This window comes from Wyeomyia smithii, chromosome 3, assembly GCF_029784165.1.
Source record: "Wyeomyia smithii strain HCP4-BCI-WySm-NY-G18 chromosome 3, ASM2978416v1, whole genome shotgun sequence".
NCBI classification, from domain to species: Eukaryota; Metazoa; Arthropoda; class Insecta; order Diptera; family Culicidae; genus Wyeomyia; species Wyeomyia smithii.
In genome coordinates, this window is record NC_073696.1 from 229,193,003 (window position 1) to 229,209,238 (window position 16,236).

At 36.4% G+C, this 16,236-nt stretch overlaps 1 protein-coding gene and 1 non-coding gene across 2 annotated transcripts in view; one reads left to right on the forward strand and one right to left on the reverse strand.

Moving 5' to 3' along the window:
• Positions 1 to 16,236, forward strand: part of LOC129731001 (N-glycosylase/DNA lyase) — a 224,363-nt gene that overhangs the window by 106,926 nt on the left and 101,201 nt on the right. The gene's annotated exons all lie outside the window — the stretch shown is intronic.
• Positions 14,758 to 14,839, reverse strand: Trnas-uga (transfer RNA serine (anticodon UGA)). The gene has a single exon. It is a non-coding gene; the product is annotated as a tRNA-Ser (tRNA).

Genomic DNA, 16,236 nt, shown 5'->3' on the forward strand with positions numbered 1-16,236 from the left:
AATCTGGGACCGAAAAACAAAACACTAGCAAACCAGAAATAATAGGAAAACTGTAACGAAGACATGCAAAAAAGAAAACAGAACAGGAAAAAGGAAGCGAAGAAACAGGATAATAGTAGGGTCTAAAATAGATAAATTAAAAGAACAATTCAAAAAGGAAAATAAAAAATATCATAACAATAATACCGAAGTAATAAACATACAACGGAAAAACAAACTACCAGAAAATTACAAAGCAAACCAGAAGACGAGAACCAAAAACACATAGAAGTAGAACAAACAGAAATAAGAAAATGAAAAAGCTGAAAAAATGAACAGAACAGCGAAAGAAATAAAAGCAGATAATTGAAACACAGGTATAATGAGAACAACTGAATTTTAAGAATTTTTTTCTAACCCTGTACCCCTTTTACTATGTCATCTAAAGCATAAAAATTTTATCACGTTTTCTCTTTTTGAATAAACCAGTGTTATCAAATTAAAAATTACTCAAAATCATAACCCAGTGTCCATCAACACTCACTGTTGTTAAACACCCTCCAAGCGGGTGGGTAATCAAATCTGAAAGTGATTGAAACGGTCACCCGTGTGTGATTTCCCCGGTGTGCGATAAATAAACCGACATTAAACTTTCATAAGCATAACAAGGCCCGTAATGCAGATTTGACACCCCTACTTAGTGCGGATGCTGCAGCTGAAATTTCATCAGCTGCTAAAGTTGATTTCTGAGCGAAGGGTGAGCCGTTTGTATGGTGTCTATTAATTAGATCCTATTGTTCGAACTTGGGAATCTCAATTCAATTATTGTTATGAATTGTATTATTTTATTATTATATTCAGTTTAGAGTGCGATTCTTGGATCATTACTTACCGTTTACTTGTCATGAGTACAGCATTCATTGTTGATCCCATCAAGATATACCATAAGTAGTATGGAGCAAAACAGAAACGATTTGCTCTCTATTTATAGTCGGCAATAACTCACCTCTCATATGATTTTCTCCCAGAGGTGGATTCGATCGGCTGCTGTCAGTAATCGTGCCGATTTAGATCAAAATATTTTACTGTGGCTTTCACATTGGGTAAAGTGCTTGGCGTGAACAAGGCATAAACCGCTATTTCAGACCGATTCGATGCTCTATTCTGGTGTGCGAATGCACATACCAATAGCCACTCATGATCAATGTGCTTTGTTTACATTCCGCCCGTCGATCGTTTATACTTCGGTTTGTATATTTTTAAACAAATCGGTAGCAAGCAGTGCAATGATAATTTTCTTTTTGCCTTTCTCCTAGAAAGGTATAGCAATCACTGGAAAAACCAAAGGTATAAAAGTGCTCCAAAGGGTCGAATCTCAATATCAATCGACTTAGCTTGACGAGCTGAGCATTTTCTGTATGTGTGTGTATGTGTGTGTGTATGTAACGCTCTCCCAATCTCACTCGATTTTCTCAGAGATGGCTGGACCGATCTTCATGAAATTAATTGCAAATGAGAGGTCTAGTTGCCCCATAAGACTCTATTGAATTTCATTGCAATCAGATTTTTAGTTTAGAGGTTATGTTCAAAAATTTGAAAATCACGAAACATCAATATCTCAGAAACTACTCAACCGATTTTAACAAAATTGGTTTTAAATGAACGAGCTACTTAAAAAACCTTAACTTTCGAGTTTCATGAAGATTGAACGTGTGGTTCAGAAGTTATTCAAAGAAACGTGTTCTGGAGAGTGTTTAATCTCACTCATGTTTCTCAGAGATGGCTGAACCGATTTCAACAAAATCAGTGTCAAATGGAAGGTCTAATTACCCCATAAGACCCTATTGATTTTTTTTTGCAATCGGACTATTACTTTGCCTGTTATGTTCAAAAATGTGAAATCCAGCTTTGAAAAGAAACATATTCCGAAGACCACTTAAACTCACTCACTTTTCTCAGAGATGACTGGACCGATTTCAATGAAATTATGTGCAAATGAAAGTTCTAGTTGCCCCATTTGACCCTATTTAATTTCATTGTGATCGGATTTTTATTTTAGAGGTTATGTTTAAAAATGTAAAAATCACGAAACATCAATATCTCAGAAACCACTCAACCGATTTCAATAAAATTGGTATCAAATGAACGGGCTATCTTAAAAACCCTTATTTTTTGAATTTTATATAGATTGAACGTGTGGTTCAAAAGTTATGAAAAGTAACGTCTTCTGAATACTGGTTAATTTCACTCATGTTTCTCAGAGATGGCTGGACCTATTTCCACAAAATCAGTGTCATATGAAAGGTCTAGTTACCCCATAAGATCCTATTGATTTTTTTTTTGCAATCGGAATATTACTTCGCCTGTTATGTTTAAAAATGTGAAATCTAGCTATGAAAAGAAACATATTTCGAAGAATACATAAACTCACTCACTTTTCTCAGAGATGGCTGAACCGATTTTCACGAAATTAGTGTCAGATGAAAAGTCTAGCTGACTCATAACACCCTATTGAATTTTACTGTAACTTCGTCTGTAATGTACCGAATTGTGAAAATCACGAAACTTCATTATCTCAGAAAGTACACAACCGAGTTGATCAATAGTATTATCAGATGAACGGACTAGTTAAGGGTTAACTGAAGAATTATGATTGAACACATGGTTTCAAAGTTTGGCTGCCCTATACGTTCCCATTTCATTTGATTATAATCGAACTTAAGCAACCGTTATGTATTAAATTGTTAATAAAACAACGAAATTCTATTATCTCAAAGATTACACGACTTATTTGAACATAACTAGTGTCATACGAACGAGTCATCTCTCAAACTTACAAATAACAAACTTCATAACAATTTGATATGTGGTTCAAAAGTTATGGAAAGAAAAGAAATTCCAAGGCTTTTTAAAACTATACCTGCTTTGATCAATATATGTGGCCACAATATAATTTAAATGTGGTATCGTATCATTTGAATGTTCCCGGTATCGCTCGTGATTGAATTGTTCGAAATTAAGAGTCATTTCTTTTGTTTCGCTATTTTTTGAGCATTTACATTACATCAAATTTCATATTTTATACAGGTCGTACTCGATTATCCGGAGACTCGATTATCCGGAAACTCGATTATCCGGAATTCGATTATCCGGAATTTTAGACTCGATTATCCGGAATTTTAGACTCGATTATCCGGAATTCGATTATCTGGAAAACTCGATTATCCGGAACGAAAAATTTTTTGATGTTCCGGATAATCGAGTCCGACCTGTACTTCTATTACAACATCATTATTTTAGAACCCAAAAAGTGAATACATATTTATTGGATTGAAGCGTTCATGTAAATCTATTTTACAAATAATAAGTTTGAATGAGAAAGGCTGGGTCTGACCGCTAGGCGGATTAATTTAGGTTTTTGTGTGCACACACCAAACAGCAAGCAATATTGCCATCAAGGCGGGTGAAGGCGGGTTTTTTGCGCATATGCGGAATAGTTAGTGTAGAACCCTCATACCGCTATTCTCGTTCTCTCTCTCGTTCTCATTGATATATCTATAACTGTTCGTTCAGCACAAAGGAATGCTGGTCGGCGAGGTCTTCTTACCTCGGTCGGTTCTATCCGTTTAGCAGGTTTTTCCCTCGATATACAAACCGCGGTGCCAGCCAAGCACCGAGCGGCAGATGATGTTTTCGCTCGCTGACAGAAGAATGTACGCCGTTTGTTATGTTCTATTTCTTCTATTGGAATGTTTACTACCTCATGCTTGGCGGAGGACCACATCTTCAGTCAGTGGAGTGGATATAACGGAAAGAGGGCAATAAACAGGGACATTCTCTCTGCACCAGACTTATATTCAGTTAAAGTTTTACGGCATCTGACAAGCATGACACACAATATTTAAAATGAACTTTGCCATGAATGCAGTGGACTCATTGCTGAAGCTTCTTCTAAACTATATATCACTTTTTTATCATATTTACAACCATTTCCAATCACACCATGGCCGTGGCCTCTGATAACAGAATTGGGCATAACTAAATAAGGGCAAACACCGAAATGCATAGTGTTCTTCTATGGGTGGTATTACTATTTTTATGCTAATCCCTCCTGCTTTTTGAATATTCAACTAAGTATCAGCAAACCGTAAGCTTGCAACGATCAAACCGACTCATGTAATAATCATTGATTACTGTGAGACACTGGAGCATCTTCTCCTTATTCATAATATTATTGGTTTTATGTTAGTCCGAAACACTGTATGTTTAACAATGTAACTCCGTACATCCCAGTCAAATTTATCAAAGTCGGGTTTCCTCCAAACATAAATCCTGCACACGACAATGGATCATAAACACACACACACACACACACACATTTCAGCGGAAAAGCTCGTAACCTTTCGTAGCATATTCGATCACCCGTAAGTACTCTGCCCATTATTTAATTATCGAAAGCATAATCGCATATCCGGGCGCCCTTCCTCTGCTTTGGTGCGGGCACAACACAATCGCCTTTCAAGTGGTCAAGTTCGGAAGTTATCCACTCCGCTTCGACACGGTTTGAAGGACTTGCGTTTCTTGTCGCGCCGCAGCGCGTTCCACAATCGATCGAGCATTAGATTCGGATTTATACTCGACACTCGAAAGGAAAAGAAAGACCATCATCAGTCGACAACGACGACGACGGCGACTTTTTCACCCCCGTCTTTCGTCCGTTCTCTGCTGGCGAGAACAGCAGCACCACCCGCACCCGCACCGGCAGGCTATCGCCCGAACGACCGACCAACGACCGAACGGAGGCACAAAATAGATTTTATATTTATTGTCGTCACTACATTAGAGGGATAATGTGCTGCTACAACATGCGGACACGGAGGTGGAGGAAATTCATATCTTCCCGCTGTTAACTACACACAAGAACAAACACACAAATAACTACCAACTTGTGGATCGTCTCGGTGCACTGCAAGCCGGGACGAACCGAACCGCCTCGAGGGTTTTCCTGGCCTGCCGACAGGCTACGAAACGAGAAAAAGGGGTTCCAACTAGGCACGCTGCGGAGGAAGAGGGAAAATGAAGCGTATAAAATAAAGTAAAATACCCCATAGTGTGATGATTTACTTAAAATATGTTTGTAAAATAAATGAAATCCTTCGTCCTCTTGGTCTCAATCTTTGTTTAGGGTAGCCCGGGTGTCTCCATTTCCCTTCTATTGATATATATTTTTCGAGCTGATTAAGATTGTTTCGGATGAGTTTCAAAGTGTGTGCGAGTGCCTCCTGACTGTCGAAGTTCTGCCTGTTTGCCTGTTTGTGTTGTGTTGAGGTAGCAAAATGTTTCCTCACAATCCTATAACTTATCAACAACTGCAACTGCTTTGGGATCGGAGAGGGAGAGTTTTGACGTGAACTGTGACGGTATCTGCTGGAAGCGGTACTTCCGTGAGTGTAGGTAAGAGCTGCATCATAGAACTTGTGCACACGGAATTGATGAGGTACTCACTCTTCAGCTCTGGTTTATCATTATTTGTCACAAGGTGCATCGTTCCTACTTGTTTAAGGATATTATGGATGGAGGGTGGTCCTTTGAGTTATCGGAAATGATTTGTAGGGAAGCGTTCTTATTGGTATATCATTACAGAAAATGACGATAAATTTACGAATTCTATAGTGGTTGGTATTTTTTTAAATTATACATTTGAGGAAACTTGCAAAAAGGTTACAAATTTCTTGAGTTACTACAACCCATAAGGCAGAAAAAATAGAAGCAGATCAGAATTACTATAACATGAACTTGAGTAAAAACAAATCTTCAAATACTATTTTTATTTAAAAACAAAAGCACAAATCGAACAAAGTTTGCATTATTTCATCAGTACAAATGTAGAAAAACATGGAGAACAAAACAAAAAAAGATGAACTGAGGTGAAAAATGAAAAGTAGAGATGGAAAATGATTTAAAAAAAGATGAACAAAAAATATGCGAGGAGATAAAAATATATTAAAAAAAACTAAAATCACAGAGGGTAAATACCTCAGACAAAACGATAAAACAATAGAAAAAGTATGAACTGAAACAAGATATAACAAAAAATAGGGAGAAAAACAATACAATAAAATAAAACATCATAGAAAAAATACTACAGGAAACTAGAAAAACGGGAACTGAAAAAAACATACAAAAAAAATAAAAGGAGGAACGGGAAAATCAAAAATTAAAACAAACAGAACATTATTAATTCGAAACAATACGTAATAAAAACTTGAAGAACGTATTGTATTTAAAAAAAAATTCAAGGGTATGTGCCTTAGTGATCAAACGAAGGCTTGACGTAGGACTACAATGTATGTGAAAAACTAATTCTGCTGTATCCATACCACACAACACACACCATACGCGTATCTTACACACACTATGCCAATAACATTTAAATACCATATGGGTAGTACGAAGTGTACATGCCACTTGGACACGACCATCACAGATTTTGCTCAAAGTTGGGGGAATTATTCATCTACTGTCACTTTAGGAAAATCCCAATTTTGGTGTCGATTGGAATACCCCCGCTCTGTAAGACCCCCCTCTTTATTGCAAAGTCACGCATTTTTTGTTAAAAATCTCCTTAGTGTCAAATAAATGTTGTGAAAAAAAAATCTCCTTATTCTTTTTCTTACAATTCATAGACGTAAGATGTCGGAAAAATACGGATAGAAGATTTTTGGAGAAAATAAACCAAGGAATCCAGAAAAAATATATCTTTTGACCAGAAGTGCTACCAGATAAATATTTTTGTATTTGAAAACTAAATTTACATTTTTCGGCTAATGCAGCCATTTTTATTTTAAATTTTATAATTTCATCGTGTTCCTTGGAAAATTTCACGTAAGAAACAACGTAAGATATAATATTTTTACGAAAAATTAATTACGAAATTTAAAACTATTTTCGTAAAAATGCTATATCTCGAGATGGGCTCATATTATCACGGGGTGATGAGTGTTTCTTACGTAAAATTTTCCGTGAAAAACGATGAAACCATCAAATTTAAAATAGAATTAGCAAATAAAAAAATAATCTATCTGGCAACACTTCCGGTCAAAAACAATATTTTTTCTAGATTCCTTGGTTTATTTTCTTCAAAATACACCTATCACTATCTTTTGGGTGTCTTACGTCTATAGCTTATAAAATAAATTAATTACGAAATTTACAACTATTTTCGTAAAAATGTTATATCTCGAGATTGGCTCCTATTACCTCGGGATGATAGTTGTTTATTACGTGAAATTTTCCAAGGAACACGATGAAATTATCAAATTTAAAATAAAAATGGCTGCATTTGCCGAAAAATGTAAATTTAGTTTTCAAATACAAAAATAATTTATCTGGCAACACTTCTGGTCATAAGTTATATTTTTTCTAGATTCCTTGGTTTATTTTCTTCAAAAATCGTCTATCAGTATTTTTCCGACATCTTACGTCTATAAATTGTAAGAAAAAGAAAAAAAAAATTTAACAAAATTTGCGTGACTTTGCAATGAAGAGGGGGTCCTACAGAGCGGGGGGCATTCCAATCGACACCAAAACTGGGCATTTTCCCAAAGTGACAGTAGATGAATAATTCTCCCAACTTTGAGCAAAATCTGTGATGGTCGTGTCCAAGTTTGTGCTTTTTCGTGGTCACTTCGTATGGAATGACCCATATGCACACTATACGCATACACAAGCGCGCGCTAGTGAAACCACCGGGGAAAGCTAGTACTAAACCCCCCCTTCGAGTTTAGTTCATTGTTTTTGCAGCTTTGCGAGAAATTTTAGTTTGAAGAAGTGCATTTTTTATCAAAAATGTCATAAACCTTATTGAAAAGTTGAATATTTGCTCAAGGTATGTTAGGCAAAATGATGTATTTTTTTTTCAAATATGAAAAAATGTCTAGAACATAGCAAGCCTCTAAAATCACATCAGAAAAAGTTATTTGATATTTTTTGATGTTTAGCAATTTTGAGGATGTCTGTGTATGTAACTACCCGTATGTGGTCGATTTTCAAGAGAAAAAACCAAAGCGTCTTCAGCAAAGTTTTTTTTTACATAAAACTGTCTACAACTTTGCTGAAGATTTCATTTTGGTTTGACAAGTGATTAAAAAAATGATGAATTATTCAAAATTTTATTTGCATCAAAAGTTGCCCCTTAAGATCTACAGAAACTTTGTCGAATACACTATAGCATATAAATGACATTGACATTTTATACTCAAAAGGTTGACGATCACGTTTTTCACGTTTAGCTATTAGCATTTGAAAACTTACATTCCACCAACCAAAACAGATACATGTTCATTTAAATTTTCACAGAATGTACCCAAGTTTAGTGAAAAAAGCCATAGTCTTACGTCAAAATTAGAGAAAAATTTGACAAACAGAAGAAAGCGAAGATCCAGAAATTATGACACAAAAATACAGTAAACAAATTATAAAAAAAAAACAAATCACAAAAACACATTGGACACTTAAACAGTGGAACAAAAGCTAATAAAATCAAGAAAAAAATTAACAATAAACATAAAAAACAAATCAGAAGTCAGAAACCAGAAAATAAAACAAACAAGAAAGCAAAAACTTCAACTTCAATGAAAAAAACCTAGACCATTGTTACAGAAAAATAAAACAAATAAAAATGACCACAAAACAAAAAAGATGCAAAAACGCAAATAAAACAGAAAAACTATACGTAAAAGTTGTCGAGTTACTAAAAAGATGATAGATGAAATTTACAAAAGCGGGGGAAAATTAGGAAGCAGTCAAAATGATTATATTCAGGATAAAATCAACACAAACGAAATGTTAAAATAGATCGGTAAAAAATGCAATTAGGAAGAAAATAAATATGAATATATGAATACCTATATGAATTTAAAACAATATATCCCGAAAAGGACAACACAACTACAGAGACCAACAATTTGAAAAGGATTAGTTAAGAAATAAGTTAAGAAATAAGAAAAGAAATCACTCAACCTCAAACATTATTGAATGTCATGAAAAAAAAGCAAAAGAAAAAAAGTAGAATAGGCAAGTTGTAAGACTTATGTGCTAAATAAGAAAAAAATGTACAGAAAACTTGAAAACTGCCAGACGGAAAATACAACGCAGACACGACCAAAAGAATAATAAATAAAAACTTGGTGGAAAGAACAAGTCTTAGGACAAAAAAACTTAAGAAGAGAATAAAGTATAAAATGTGGGGGCCTAGCGTGGTTGGTAACGTCTCCGCCAACCACGCTCGACGCCTGGGTTCGAATTCTCCAAAGCCGACATAGGTGTCGATGGTTGTGGGGTGGCGTGATCCACTCAAAACCAATCCAACTGTTCTAGATTCAATCCTAGCCGACACCGGGAGATTTTCTGAGGCGAAAAATCTCTGGGATCACGCCTTCCATCGCATGAGGAAGTAAAGCCGTTGGCGCCGGTCCGTTAATCAACGGGTCGTAAGTTAGGGTCTTGGGTGGAGTCGCCTCCCTGGGCGTCGGTGATTGGCACAACAACAGTGGCGGAAATAAACCGACGGAAAAAAGCGAGAATAAAAAAAAAAAAAACAAAATATAAACAGAAAAATATAACCTATGAAAAATTATAGAGTCAGAAAGATTGATAGAACGATGAATATATAAGGCGTCGTATACAAATTACGTAACGCTTGAAGTGCGGGAGGAGGAGAAGGGAGTTAAGTAAGCGTTCACCACAAAAGATCAAAATAATGGTCGCAGTGGTACAAATCTTACAAAAAAAAAGGCAGCGTTACTTATAATTATATAGCGGAGTATGGGGGAGAAACTGAGATATTTTCTCGAAATTGAAAATGTAAAGAAGGGCGCGTTGTTCAGCGTTGTGTAATTTTAGGGGGTGGAGTCATATCGAACGTTACTTATTGTTGGGATTTTTAGTGTTACGTAATTTGGGTACGACGCCTAAGCATTTTCTCAGCAGATGAATAAAAAATAATAGTTAGAATGTTCAGACAGGGTAAACACATAGACAGGGGGTAAAAAACAGAAAGCAAAAACTAGATAACAAAGTAAACAACAATTTATGAACCTAAGTTTAAATAAAAAATGTAAATATAACTTCAACAAAGATAGAATCAACCAAAAGAAATGTTGAAATAGGTATGACCAAAATTGAATAAATGAATAAGAAAATTCCGCAGAAAAATGGTTACACAGGGCATCAACAAAGTAGCAAAAATATAAAAAAATGATATAAAAACGGACAACACCATTGCGAAGACCAGCAAACTGGGATAAATTGATTAGCAAGCAAAAATTGAAGGAATAATGTAACAAAAAGAGCAGCGAAAAACTAACGAAATAGAGAATTTCTAAAACATACTAAGTGAGAGAAAATAAATAATAAAAATGCACAAACAAAGGAAAATTGAATACTGCAAGATATTCATCCCTAGGGTTGTATGAAATGGTGACGTGGGACTAAACACTGTAGTTACTGTAATTACAGACACAATAAATTGGTCTGTTCAGTGATTTACGTAGGGTATCGAACGTCTTCGTCAGTAGTTTTCTTCGGCAGCTTTTCTGTCGCAATCTTATGCAAAAACCTGCCGAAGAAAACCACTGACGAAGACATTCGATACCCTATTTTAATTCTCAGCATTCTCTTCATTTTTTTTCAGGAATATATATATAATTACACTCGAAAGAACTTCATTTACACTTGGTGATGTTGTGCCTGTAGTGTTTTTTTGTGCAAACAACATTTAACCCTTTCCGACCGGGCCCATATAACTGCGTAAGGAGAAGGTGATTTAAACAAAACCTTATCTCTCGCTTTTTGAACGTCCTATTTATTGTTTTGTTGTTCACAACACTAGTGTCAACATCGCAGCTGCTACAAAAAATGAAAAAACCGGAGCAAGCAAGTGTTTTTATATAGGAATTGCTTCGATTTGGGTTTTGTTATCCGTTATATTTTACCTACACAATTGTGTGGGCTCGGTCGGAAAGGGTTAACACTTACAACGAAGTTATAGTTTAAAAAGATTCATTTTCGTTTTTTTGCTTCACAAGTTTGTTTCATTTGTCAACAATTACATTCACTGTATTACGAAGACAGCTAATATAAGTATATTATTTTATTTGTTAAGTTAAAAATAAAAAAATATCTAACAATATTGAAATGTGAAAAAAGATTCTGAATAGATCTTACTAAATGGACAAAAAATTCATAAGCACTCGCTGGCTTTTACTCTTCTATAAATTAATATTTTTAGGAACTTACTCGTTCGATATTATGTCGATCACGATTATTCTGTGAGTATCGAAAATAAAAAATAAATAAAAATAACTAATAACCGTTGCAAACATGTTCAATTCTTGTTGAGTAATTTATGGTTTTTATGGTAATCATATTCATGAGATAAACTTTCAATCACCATCATTAGCAGCATTGCAGTTTTGATTGCACGCGATTAGTACTCGTGCCCCCGCTGCAATGATAGACGACGGGAAACTAGCGACGCTCTGCTCCACATATACTCTACGGTACTGTTGCTTTTACCAGCATGTTATATTTCAAGACATCAGTTTCTATCACGTTCTAACAGCTGGTTTAGAAATTGTTCAAGAAAAGGGGTTGTTTCACACTTCTCGAGAAACCTTTACCTTCGAGACATCAAATTAATCTAGGTTCATGAAAGCAAACATAAATTGACCTATTGGGACGGGAAGACTCTGTCATTTTTTTTTTTTTTGGATATTGATACAGAGAATATCACAGGGATTTGTTGGTGCCTATTCATGTCGTCTGTGCTAGGAATGCTCGCATGTGATTGGTTGATTGTTAGCGTAAATTTGTCGTTGACACTTTTTTATCGATTTTTACCGTTTTGCAGTGAAAAAATAATGATCACAAGCGTATTACAAAATTGTTCAACATTTTATCTATACAACAACATATTGGTTATTGTTATCCATCATGTGGTTATGCTGTTATTATCGTTTGAAATCTGACGCAACATTTGCCAGTTTCATTTCCAATTTTACAGAATGCATACCTGTATAGAAAACAAAGACGTAGTCCCACGTCAAAAACGACGTTATAAGAAAACAGATCTCCAACTATTGACAAAAACAAACAAAAAACAACAAACAAGAAATCAAAAATAACAAAACAAACAAAAAATTGAGAATGTGAAAAATAAAATTTTAAATCAAAGTAGACACGAATCATGAAAAAAATAAGTGAACAATAGCGGCAGAAAACAGTAACAGTTAAAATATAAGAAAACATACAGAGCAACTAGTAATCGGTAACCAGAAAAAAATACACGGAATAAGTGAAAAAAGACAGAATTAAAAATGAGAAAAATACGCAATACACACTACAAGTAGAAACAAATTGAATAAACAAGAGAAAAAAAAAAAAACAAAATATGCTGAGATTGATTCACTTAAATTATTTTATGAAAAAAATAAAACGAACCAAACAAAAATTACCACCGAGAAAAGTTTAAGAAGATAGGAAAACAAAAATTGAAAAATGCCGAGTGAAATGGCAAATAAAATAGACAATATTTACAAAACAAGATGGGAAATGTCGTAATAGATAAAACGAAAATACAGTAAAAGACAAAACAAGTAATCTCCAGAAGAATAAATACAAAAGAAAAGCAACAAGAAGGTATTGAATAAGAAACAAAAAAACCGAACGAAAAAAATGTAAATCACAGCTAACCAAATGACGAGAGAAAAAATCACAGAGAAACACAATAAGGAATACTAGACCCACACAAAATATTGACAAAATGAATAAAAATCTACAAAAAAGTTTAACATAGGTCAACTCGTCTGAACACAGAAGAATAACATACAATAGATACAATAAATATTTTGAAGAGAATTATCGCAAAAGAAAAAAGGATAGGAACTTTGCATAACGTGATCTAGCAATAATTTATTGCTTCGATGTTTTATAGTGTTTTATATATGTTTTCAGATTATCATATCGCCGATTTCGACATATTTTTTCGCACACCCTAACACAGCAGCACATCGCTCCCCGAACGCATACGATGCTCTCGGCCGTGTGACTGCAGCTCACCAGCAACCTCTCGGGGGAAGAAGCAGCGACCGAAGGAAGGACGTAAAATGTGTCCAACCATCCTCCTTACAGTTAGAGTATCGCAAAAAAAAATCATGAAAAACGAAAAAAAATCTCCAGTCACACACACCCGATGGAACCAGGATTGAATGTATAGGCCGTAATAATGCATAAAACCAGAGCTTCCTACACAGGGACCAGGCGGGAGGGCCAACAGAGAAAGCTGCGGCAGTTGTTGGCTGGCGGGATGCTGCTTCCAATCCAGCCGGAGAAGCGCCGAGAAGTCGGTCGTCGTCGTCGTCGCTCGTTCGTTCGTTCGGACGAAAGACGGCGGGAAAATGCGTCCCTTCTGCCTGATGGCATAGGAAATTTGTTTCCTACACAACAAAGGCAGTAAATATTTTCTGTTGCTAACCATCGTCACCATCGTCATCAGCGTCATCAGCATCATCATCCCTGCAGAACGGCGGCAGTAACGTGCTTGGAAAGCGATTTTCCTTCTCCTGTGTGCTCATCATCCTGCGTATTTTGTCTTTCTTTTGCCTTTGTATCTGTGAACATCGGTATGTGTGCCATGGCGAGTACTCGCACAGAATTTGTCAACGATTGGCATCTTCCTGATTTGTGTAGATTCAACAGATAAATGGTGCTTTCTCTTGTTGGAAGAAATGTTCCGAAAAGGCGAAAGGTTATTCTGAAACAATCGGAATCAAGCGGGGATTATAAAATCGTTATCGACACACTCCGGTTTAGCGTGTGATTACATGACAATTGTGGGGCTAATTTACGCACTTAGAAGGTTTCAGTCCAGCCTAGTTGAAAGAATTTTATCTCAAATGAAATCACACGTGCCATTAAACGAAGTGCAACAATTTTCATGGAGCTTTGATTTAAAGCGATAATGTTTGGTATCATTTTCCCTAGGCCAGGTGTGGTGGCTTTTATTTCACGCTACTCGCGTACAGATGAAAGTGAAAAATCGAGGGAGGTCCCTTCTGTGCGATCGGAAAACGTGATTCCAATATCAATGGTCTTCGGTTTTGTCGGCGATTGGCGGCCAAATCTTTCCGCTGGAGATAGTAGATCAGGGCATTACACGGTCAGTGGAATCGGCGAGGGGGTGTGGCTGGTAGTAATTACCGACGTGTTCAACAAGCAGGAATTAATCGCATTAGGGAACTAACATGCAAATTATTTTCTTTCTTCCGTGCGTAGGTTTCGACCGGCACCTTCAGCGGTAAAAGTGACAGTGGTGACGGCGGCGGCGCTTCGTTGGGAGTCTGCCTGATGACTTCAAGCACCACCGCGACGTCGTCGTCGTCATCATGGTGTACAAGAGCGCAAACCCTGCCGGCAGTTTGGTCTCTTCAAAGTGCAATCATGCAAACTGTGCGCTCGTGTGCTCAATTGCGCGTGAATGTGGCGGTATATTTTCGTGTAATTATATATAATTAATTACTTAAGTCGCGAGAAAGCGCCGTCCGCAAGGATATTTTGTTTGATTTGCTCGATACGAAATGGTGGAGAAGCATTAGAACAAGTTGGCGCTTAGCAGTAATCGACATTTTATGTAGTATTTATTGATCTGTAAAAAAATTTAGTAGAAAGTGTTCTTGTCTTTGAGTGAGCATGAGCGTGAGGATGATTAAAAAAGTTTGTCGCTGTAGACAGGATTCGAACCTGTGCGGGTAGAACCCAATGGATTTCAAGTCCATCTCCTTAACCGCTCGGACACCACAGCTTGTTTTTCTATTTTTGCATCTTTGGTATGAACATTAATGATGCTGTTATCTTTTTGTTTATCAATAAAATCATGTTTATCAATAAAATCAATAAAGACGAGTAAGAAATTCCCTAGAAACAAAAAACTTATTTTATTCTGAAGCTTGAAATAAGTTCTATATAATTTGACTGAGGTAAAACCTTGTTTACTACCAATTACAAAAAAAAACTTATTAACTTATTTAGATCGGACTGGATCGACGATGAACTTTGCAAGCTCGTTTCGACTGGATTTTGAGCCTAAACATATCTTTTCGTTCCTATAGCGATCAATGATTAAAACCGTAACTGTACACGAATAATAAAAACAGAACCATGACTACTAGCTACTGCTGTAGTCATCAGATCAACAAAGATTTCAACCTGTGTCTAGTAATCATTTTCAGCCACTTTAGTCGCCGGATGTCCTCCCATCGGATGCACCCATTTCGTGCCCATCGAGCTTCGTACGCACAGCCAAAGGGCATGTATGGTGAAACCAGAAACCACCAAAATCAGAAGAGTTTTTCATCAGCTCTAGCCATTCTATGCTTGTAGTCGGTGCTTTTCGGTCTATTTTATTCGTTCCACAACAAAGTCATCTACTACCAGCTCGTAATAAAACCCCATCTTCATTCATTTCACGATTCGTCTGTGTGCCAGGCACTTCGTCGTTTAGCGTGTTGCAATGCGGTTTGCTTACTACGCTATATTGTGAGTGGGTCTCGGTTCGGTTGTCTCCACTCGGGGTCCAGCCGTTCTCCCGCTGGTGAGGCGAGAGGAACGGTTGAGGTTGATGTGCTAAGCCAACCGAGAGTGGTTGCATCGGCCGGTGGCAGCAAATGTGCACTCTTCGGTCGGCAGGCAATGCGCTCCGAAAGTCATCCAGAAACTGCCGTCCAACATTAACTATAAGCTACTTTTTTTTTCACTAAAGCTGTACTCAAGAAAAGTTTCCGGCCATTTCTGGGACAAACTCTGATACGGTAATGAGCAATAATGCTACTAAACGGCACAGTGCAGGAGTCATTTGAAAGAACGTCGGTTTAGGGTGCGGTTGTGTGATGGAAATTTGGTCAAACTCATGGAAAAGTATAGTTCAAAAAATGGTTTCAATTTGTAGTTATTTATGAACGCGCTATTATTCACAATAATAGGTCGAACTGACAAGCCAATCTAACAACAGTAATACATGAAACTATTTCAGTAGTTGAAGAAAACTTATGGTAATGATAATTCCAGGGAAATGATATTGTCTTGCTGTAACGAAGGACGAAGGAAGTAATACTTGAGCCAACATGATAAAAATATTGGAAGAAAATGTCTTAGGCGAAAACAAACACAAAGATTCGTTACAATATGTAGACAATGTGAATA